Source organism: Sorex araneus, chromosome 4, assembly GCF_027595985.1.
Source record: "Sorex araneus isolate mSorAra2 chromosome 4, mSorAra2.pri, whole genome shotgun sequence".
In the NCBI taxonomy this organism is placed as follows: Eukaryota; Metazoa; Chordata; class Mammalia; order Eulipotyphla; family Soricidae; genus Sorex; species Sorex araneus.
The window spans coordinates 158,762,957-158,772,311 of NC_073305.1; the positions used below are offsets into that span (position 1 = coordinate 158,762,957).

At 42.6% G+C, this 9,355-nt stretch overlaps 1 protein-coding gene across 3 annotated transcripts in view; it reads right to left on the reverse strand.

Moving 5' to 3' along the window:
• STX7 (syntaxin 7) overlaps positions 1-7,704 on the reverse strand; it is a 45,911-nt gene extending 38,207 nt beyond the window's left edge. For 2 of the 3 annotated variants that reach the window (XM_055135388.1, XM_004609035.2), the window contains exon 1: positions 7,589-7,704. The gene's annotated coding sequence lies outside the window, so the exon portion shown is untranslated. The remainder of the gene's footprint in view (positions 1-7,588) is intronic. The other variant, XM_055135387.1, reaches the window with a different exon arrangement.
• Positions 7,705-9,355: the final 1,651 nt, after the last annotated feature.

The following is a 9,355-nucleotide window of genomic DNA, read 5'->3' on the forward strand; positions in this document are numbered from 1 at the left end:
AAACCAGTGTGTCACTTAAGAAAACAAAAAGTTAATAGTGTGAAGCAACCAAATAAATACAAAGCACTGTAGCACGGTCGTTCTGTTGTTCATTGATTTGCTCATATTGAGCGGGCACCAGTAATGTCTCCAATGGAGAGTTATCGTTACTGTTTTTGGCGTGCTGAATATGCCACGGGTATATTCGATATATATATATGCCACAGGTATACATGCCAGGCTCTCTGAGAGGGATGGAGGAATTGAACCTGGGTCGGCCACATGCAAGGCAAACACCCAACCCTCTACAAAAGCAAAAAAAAAAAAGTGTTAGGAAAAGGAAATAAAACAACTACATGTACTTAGTAAGAATTTATTGAACAAACACAGTATTGGATACCTGGGTTTGACTGCTATGAAAACCAAGGATAAAAATGAGAAACCTGGTATGAAAAGGCCCGGGAGATGAGGAGAGCATAAATGTAGTGTGTCATTTACCACCGGGGTGACATAAAGGGAAGGGCAGTTCCTGGTAAAACCTGAGTCAGATGGCTCATGGCAGGGCCAAGTAGCATACAATAGAGCAAAAGGAAGAGAGGGAAGACACTATGCACCTGTAAACTGAAGAGCATGACCCATGTGTCATCTAATTTTCAAACTCTCCTTTTCAAGTTGGTGACAGCATAAACCTCATCTTAAAGGAGAAGCATTACGGTTCATAAACATCAGGTAACTGAGAAAGCAATCCAAGCCACCTGTGAGATGATGGCAGGATTCTAGCGTGCTTCCACACAAATGTGCAAGAAGCTACCCAAGTGTGCTTCGACATAAATGTCCAAACAAAAACATATTAAATAAGGAAGTGCTCCTGATTTAAATAAACCCCGATGCTAGGTTTGGTTTCAATATGATTCTGTAAGAAGTCACTGGAGGTTTCTGAGAGGGAAGTTACAATAGTATGTAGAGTAGACTGGAAGTACCCCAGCTGACCTGCTGAGACAGGCAGAACAACACAGGTTCCCAACCTTGAACCTGGTGCCTCCTGCAAAGTACCAAGTCACCCCAAATTTCAGGGAGCTTACAGATACACTCTCTATGCTCCTCTACTGATCAAATTCAATTCAACGTAACTACTGCAGCAGGGTAGAAGGAATGAGCTTCCTTCCAGGCAGCCTTGGATTTGAGACTGGCAGCCATGCAAGGAACTGGGAACCATGTTGAACAAGAATGAAATGGTAGAGACAATGAGACCAATACCATCCCAAGAACCCTACAAAACACCAGACGGATTTCTAAATTCTATATTTTTCCACAAAAAGAGCTTGCTGGGGGACCAGACAGATAGTACGGTGGATAAGGTGCTTGCCTTGCATGCACCTGACCAGGGCCAATTCCTGGCACCTATATGGTCCCCCAAGTATGCCAGGATTGGCAAAAAAAAAAAAAAAATGCTTTTCTGTGACATACCATAATATTCAGCTTTCTAAAATGTACAAACATATGGTTTTAAAGATATAAGCTGGACAGACATCAATTTTACAGTATCTCATTATACCACAAACCACCAATCCCAGACAGTTGCTAGTCATGTCTTCCAAACCTCCCCACCTATAGACTGCCACTATTTTACTCCATGTCTATTATTTTCCCAGTTTCATACAGTTAATGTGCATGGGATCACATAACACCGGTTGTTCTGTAACTTCTCAGTACATTTTCGAGATCTACTCATAGTGTAACAAGTATCAATAGTCATTCTTTTTATATTATGTAATTCCAAATATTTCACTACACAGACAGAAATTTTCTCTAACTTCAAGGACATTTTTCTTTCTTTCAGTGTTATAAAGAAATACTGCTTCCAGTCACCACAAGCATCAAATAAGGAAATGTTCCTTTTTCTTATTTATGTCTTCTCTTAGAGGAGCCTCTTCAATCCATATAATGCCATTATAAGCTTCACAAATGATTGGACCATACTTGTCTCAAGTCATATCCTTAACTCTACTTTAACATCACATTCTTTTTGTTTTGGGGGCCATGCAACCTAGTGCTAAGTTCTGGGCTCCCAGCAATTCTTGGGAACCAATGCAGTGTTGGGGATCAATCCCAGACCCTTGGTATGCAATGCATATGCTCAGTCTTTGACTATTTCACTTGGCTCTACACAAATCCAGTGAGTTATTCAGTGTTGTCATATGTCTGAAGGTAAAGGGACCTGCCAGCTATCTTTTTAGTTTCCAGATGAACAACTGGAAATCTCTACCATGGGCAAAAACACTTAGCATTTGGAACTATTGCTAGGATTCAAATGATATAATGCAGATCTGGGACCACAAGTGTTTCCAATTTCCCAGCAGAAAGGTATGATCTGCCTTTACATCTTTCGGGGCTAGCATTAACAGATCATGGCAACTGCACCTGCATCAAAACCACTTTATTACCCAATGCCTTCTACTGCCCAACTGTAGGGGATAATTATTGATCCTGTCACCTTGAATTCATGTCTTGAATTTAGTACTGTAGCAGTTTCAATAATTCTCAAAACTCAGGCAAACCTACTATAAACCTTTTAACTGTTTTCTTTCTTTTTTAAAAATGTTTTTTTGGTAGGGTTTTAAACATAAAGTATTTCAGCACCACACCCTCTAGCAGAGTAACCACTTCTACCACTAGACCCGTGTCCCCTGTTCCCCTCCCCCAACGCCCCCCCCCCCCCGCCCCCGTGTTCCCCACCACCACCAGTAAGCCCCCTAAGATTCCTACTGAAGACCAGTCTTCAAGGTTTTTTTTTGTCTTTGGTCATTTGTTATTTCCTTTTACGTTATATGTTTCCATGAATTACACATATGGGACACCATTCGATGTCTGTCCCTCTTCTTCTGACTAACTTCGCTCAGCATGATATTCTGCAGATCCATTCACATAGGTGCAAATTGCACGATCTCAACTTTTCTTAAAGCCATGGAGTATTCCACTGTGTATATGTACAACAGTTTCTTTAACCAGTCATCTGTTCTTGGACACCTGGGTTGTTTCCAGGTTTTGGCTATTATGAATAATGCTGCAATGAACACGGGAGTGCAAATGATTTATCTGAATAGTTTTTGAGTCCTTGGGGGTAGATGCAAAGAAGTGTAAATACAGAGTCATATGTAAGCTCAATTCCTCATTTTCTGAAAACTGTCTGTAATATTTTAAAAAAAGAATGATCCAGTCAACATATTCATCAGCAGTAAATGAATGATGGCTGCTCTTCTCCCACATCTACAACAACACTGGTTGTTTTAGTTCTTTGTGACGTATGCCAGGTGTAAGGTGTAAGGTGATAATCTCATTTTATTTTTTCATGTTTTAAATTTCCCTAATGATCACTAATACTGAGCATGTTTTCACATACCTTTTAGTCATGTGTATGTCTTCTTTGAGGAAGTTTCTGTTCTTCTCTGCCCCACATTTTTTTGATGGGGTTTGTTGATTTTTTTTTCTTGTAAAGTTCTACCAGTTCTTTATGTATGTTGGATATCATCAACCCTTTATCAGATGAGTGCTGGGCAAACATTCTCTCCTAGTTGTGAAGTGTCTTTTTTATTCTTGTCAATCTTTCCTTTGCAGTGCACAAGCTGCTTAGTTTGATATAGTCTGATTGGTTTATCTTTACTTCCGTTTGCCTGGCCAACAGCATTGAATCTTACTGTTTTTCAAGGCCCTCTTCTCATCCAAGAAACAACCACTTGGCTGCAAATATTAAAACTACAAAAAACACCAAGTTTTTCTCTTTCCTTTACTCAAACAACTGAATTTGAGAAAGGTTTAACTGGTGAGAAAACTGGGCTTCATTTAACCAAAAAGCTGCTACTGTTGGAATCGCTGAACTTTTCTTAGAGAAGGAATACAGTGTGATCACCTCATCTCAGTTAGGGGTAAAGAAAAGCAATTTGCGAACAATGATATAAAAATACATAAGATTCAACAAGATAAATAATGGCTAATATTTACTCAGATCTCACATATAGGGTGTTTAGGATATTTATATTTCTTTTTGTTGTTGTTTTGAGGCCACACTTCACAATACTCAGGGATCACTCCTGATGGGACTAGGAGGACCATATATGGTACCAGGAATTGAGCCTGGCACCATTGAACATGGGTCAGTCATGTTCAAGGAAAGAGCCTTATCCACTGTACTCTAGCTCTGGCTCTGAGCATTTACATTTCTTTTTTCAACTGGTTCTTATAATAAGCCTACAAGGATAGTAGAGTCATTATTCTTATTTTTCACATGAAGAAACAAAGGGATAATGAAAAGAACTTGCTTAATATAAGCAAAAGAGATAAAATTAAAGTCTATGTTTTAGACACTGAACAGTTATATAAAAATGTCAAACAAATGTTATACAAATAAAAAATGTTATACATTTCCCTGTGTAACAAAATTACGACCATTCAGTTAGAGAAACTGGTTTACCACTGTTCTGGAGACCCTGTATGACATTTCACTGAATCCAATCTTTAGGTGAGGAACAGACTTGGTAAAAGTCTCATCTAAGTGGGTCAAGGTAACAGAACTAAACAGATTACTTTTTCTGCTACTCCACAGTCATATCTACAATATAACGTGGGATTTCAGGAATTGAGCTTTATTTACCTATGCATATCTAGGGAGTAGTTTGATGGGAGGGGAAATGGGTGGAGGGAAGCGGCCACTCTTCCCTAGGAAGTGTGGCTAGTGTGCTGTGGCAATGACAAATACATAAAATTAATACTACCTTAATCGTAGTACCTCAATAAAAATCAGAAAGAAAAAATGCAACAATGAATGGCTTTTATGATGAAATAAGATAAAAAGACAAAATGTCCTATAGGCAGCTAACTATAAAAGAACATAAAAGTTTAACTTTGCATATGGGCTAAGTCAACTAAGTTATTAGTTGCTGTTTGCTTTCCTCATCAACCACTAGCACCTAATCCAGAGCTAAAGAGTACTATGGCACTCAGTGAATACTTTTGAAAGCCTGTTCGGAATTCAAAACAGATCAAAATAACTGATCAAAATGACAACTTATTATCTTATACCTGTGCTATCTGACAATGAAGCCACTATCTTCATGGGTTACACACATTAAAATGAAATTAGATGAAAATTTCAGTTCCTCAGTTGCAATCACCACCCTCCAAGTGCTCAAGTCATATGTACGTGATCAGAAGCTTAGAACATTTCCATCATAGCAGAAAGTTCTATTGAACAGTGCTCCTCTAAGCATTCTAATAACCTTTTTATGAAGATATGAAATAATAGTCAAAGACAAGATCAAAGTAGAATATTCAAAATGTGAATCTTCAGAGTACCAAAGATGGATCAAGATAAAAATCTTCAATGTCCAACCCCGCCCTGGGTTACTATTAGACACACTATAGAATCAATAAGCATAAATTGCCCGCTCTACAAATATAGCATGGACAGAGAAGTAGAAATAGTTTCATTTTCTTAATTGTAAGCATGAGCATAAAGCCCTAGACTTTCTCCATATCATGTCTCAAAACAGAAGTTCCCCGAGGGGAAGACTGTGTGTGAACTGCTCTCTTCTCCAATGAGTGTTTAATAAACATTTGCAAAATAAATAATGCACACATTTACTTCCCAGGAACACATACCAGTCTGAGGGTTAACTAATGCCTTCCAAAGATATTTGAATTCTGCTTTCTTTCAGATTCTGAATTTCCAGGCTTATTGCTGCCTCTGGGACTTCTCTAGGTGTCATTTCCTAGCCCTGGAAGTTATCCCATGATCTCCATGTGATTGCTTTCTTTTCCCCAACTTCCCATCACATGCTAGGGAAATTTTCGGCGACCACTGGGATTTGTAATGAGAAGTATGCCACTCTGCAGGGATCTCTAACTTGCTGCCTTACTTGAAATGAGCGACTGCATATCTTGCTTATTACCTACTTCTACCTCTGTAACAATATATTAGAGACAACACTGTTTTTCTGTGGAATCCATAGTGGCAGGTGCATAGGTACTTTGAAGGGGGAATGTGAGGGTGAATGCGGACCTCAGTATTCTCCAAGCAAATTATATTACCTGCGTTCTAGCTCAGCCCCCTAGCCAATTAACTACTATACTATGAAACCATAGTTTTGTGACTATTAGGTCACGAAACTTAATTTAGGACTTCTTTTTCACTCTTTCACACACTAAACTTTCAAATCAAGTAGAGCGGAGATAAAGTTGAGTCAGACTGCCTTGCAGGTGTTTCGTGTCATTCAGTTTTCAACCACCCACATTTGCAATCCTAACTCAAATCACGGTTGAATTTGTTACTGGGAGCAGTAGTGTGTGTGTGTGTGTGTGTGTGTGTGTGTGTGTATTTGTTACTGGGAGCAGTAGTGTGTGTGTGTGTGTGTGTGTGTGTATTTGTTACTGGGAGCAGTAGTGTGTGTGTGTGTGTGTGTGTGTGTGGTGTGTGTGTGAATTTGTTACTGGGAGCAGTAGTGTGTGTGTGGGGGGGGGGTGTGCGGGGAGAGGGAACCCTGAAATAAAAAAGATACAGACTTTAACGAATTAATCTGATATCATATTAACTTCGACACACACTTCCAAACTAGAACATAATTCTGAACTAACTGGAAGCCTTGAGGCAAACTTCTCAAAGAAGTCTGTAAAGCAGAAGTTTGTCCACACCAGGACAAGGCTCTGGGTTTTAGGTGCTGGGGAGACTCACGCCCACCCCCAAGGTTACTAAACAGCACAGCATTTCATAACCACTTCCTTTTCTTCCAGATTCCGAGCAAGTTTGAACTATTGCTGGCGATAATCAAAAGACATTGATCTGAATTAAACAAATTGTGTGTGTGTGTTTAAAAAAAAAGAAAAGAAAGCAAACAATACAGCATTTGAATGGGAAAGAGCAATGCTGGGTTGAGTGCAGGGGTGGGGAGGGCGGGGTCTTGCTTGAATGTTTTTTAAAGGACCCTAAAAAAAAAAAAAAACATCAAAGATCGGGGATGGCATCTTAAAACAGCGCAGAGGCCTTTATGAAGACCAACTAATGACATGTACAGTGATCAAAGCGAGTATGTCAGTCATCAGACCGAACAGAAACACCAACTACAACGAGTGTCCGCGGAGCGAACGTCTCTGCGGAGCCTTTCCCGCGGCCACCGCCGCTGTCCAGGTCCTCGAACGCGCGAGACGAGCACTTTTAAAGGGGTCTCCTGGCGGAACCAGGCGTTACAAAAGAGCTCAATCAGGGACCTGCCGCGGGCAGAAGCCGGATTCCTGCGCCGGGCCCCGGCCGGCTCCGGCCCCGCCCGGCTGCACCCGGGAAGCGGCCGGGGAGGAAGGGAGGCCCCGGGGCGTCCCCAGGGCGTCGGGCGCCGGACCGGCCCCACCGCACCGCCCCGCGCCCGGCCCGGCGGGGCACAAGGGCAGCGGCGGCCCCGCACGGTCCCGCGGCCGCCGCCCTCCGCCTCGCCAACACGCCTGCCGCAAAGCCAGCCACGGGCCCCTGACAATGCGGACAAACAAGGAGGAGCGGGCGGCTCGGGGGTCGCCGTGGCTCGGGGACACGCAGCCAAGGGAACCCCCTTTCCCAGGATCCTCTTACCCTGACCTCCTCCAGGGCGCGCTCCTCCTCCGGCTCCTCCGCTCGGGGCCGGCGGTTCCCACCGTCCGCACTGCCCCAGCGACGGCTCTCAGCTGATGGGCGGCGGCGTTGGGTCGCTCAGTGCGCATGCCCGCGACTCAGTCCTCAGAAAGGAGGCGTGGCTTGCTGCACGTCTATTGGCCCGGGAAGATGAGTGACAAGCGCTGTCCTCCCGCCCCCTTGGAGCTAAGCTTATAAAGTGGCGGGGTTGGGGGGGGCGGGGGGATGAAGGACGTACGAGCAAAATTCAAAGTTGTTCTTGGAAGCTAAAGGTGCAGACGGTGAACACCTTTCTCTGCCTGCAAGAAACAAGAAACGGGGATGGAGGGAAGCTGTCTTCTTTCTCGAGTGAGGCGGGTCTCTGTGGGTGCGTGTCTTTAGCCCGCCCCATCAGCTCATGCCTGTCTTGCTTCCTAACGCTTAACGGCGGTAGAATGTACTCACCGCCCCAATAAAATATGGGATCACAAGTCCGCAGTTCGAGGGGGAACAATGAAGGAGAGAGTGGAGTCACCTCCGTGTGCTCCATTAGGAAGTAAATTTTTATAGCCACAAGCCGTTCATTCTAAGCATGCTTGAAAGGCAGGATTTTTTTTTTTAGGGGGGTGGGGAACCGCAGAGAATATCCTAAAGTTCAAAACAATAGAATTGTCAAGTGAAAAGCATCAATTGCTTCAGGCGAAATACCTCAGCAAATTAATTAGAAGATAAGATTAGCTTGCACCTTACTGTGTGTGAGGGCAAAACTGATATTTCTGAAAGGTTCATTAATACATCAAAAGTCCAGAGGCACTTGGGTAGAGGTGAGCGGAAACAGAATATTTTGAGCAAATGCTACGGGGTTTGGCATTTTTGCAAACGTGTGTCAGACACGCATAGTACATAAGAGTGTGAGATGAGCCAACGAGAAGAAACGCAATGGCCTCTCCCTTTTTTAATCTTTCTACTTTAAGAGATGAATGAGAACACTAAATGTTTTTAATTTCTCATCTTTACTCAAGAAAGTGTAAGTGTGATAAACAGCACCTTACGTTCTCTTTACTGTAGGATAACATAGCCTAAGGTAGTTTAGGTTTATTGGGTTACTCCCATTACAGTGCTCCCATTCCTCTTTGTTTATTTGTAGCTTCTTTCTTAGTGTTCTGTTGACTTGTAAATATTGTTTTTCTCTTCTTGAGTCCTTTGCATAGTTTATTCAGAGCAATGTCCTTTTTGTATGGACACAGGAAGACTTAGCAAATGCTATGCTTTTATAACCTGGAAGTCATTTGACTCTACATGATATTTTCCTCCTGGGCATCTGTTCTCTCAACCCTTTAAGCCTCAGCTGCCTTTACTTCCTAGCACCCCCAAAAGCAGGGTCCCGACAAGGGACGAGACGGACCCAGGGCAAGCGGTGAGTTGTGTGCTACCCTGGCATCAAGATGGGCCTGGCCAAAGTGCCTAATGCTTAAGTATAAGTTGAGAGCTTGATCATGGACAACTGTTGTTGTGATCCAAACAGTGATAACTAGATTTGGACCCTGCTAGGGTGAGGAATGATTAATCTGGCCTGAGTGCTGTAGTTGAGTCTGGCAAAATGTTGCCAGGAGAGCTGCCTTGCAAGCCTCAAAGTATCTCTTGCTATGTCCATACAAAAATAACTAGTATCAAGATGTTAATGAGTGTTTGGACTGAGGAAAGGAGAAAAACACCTTAAGAGTCAGGAAGGGGTTTCTTTTGTTGATT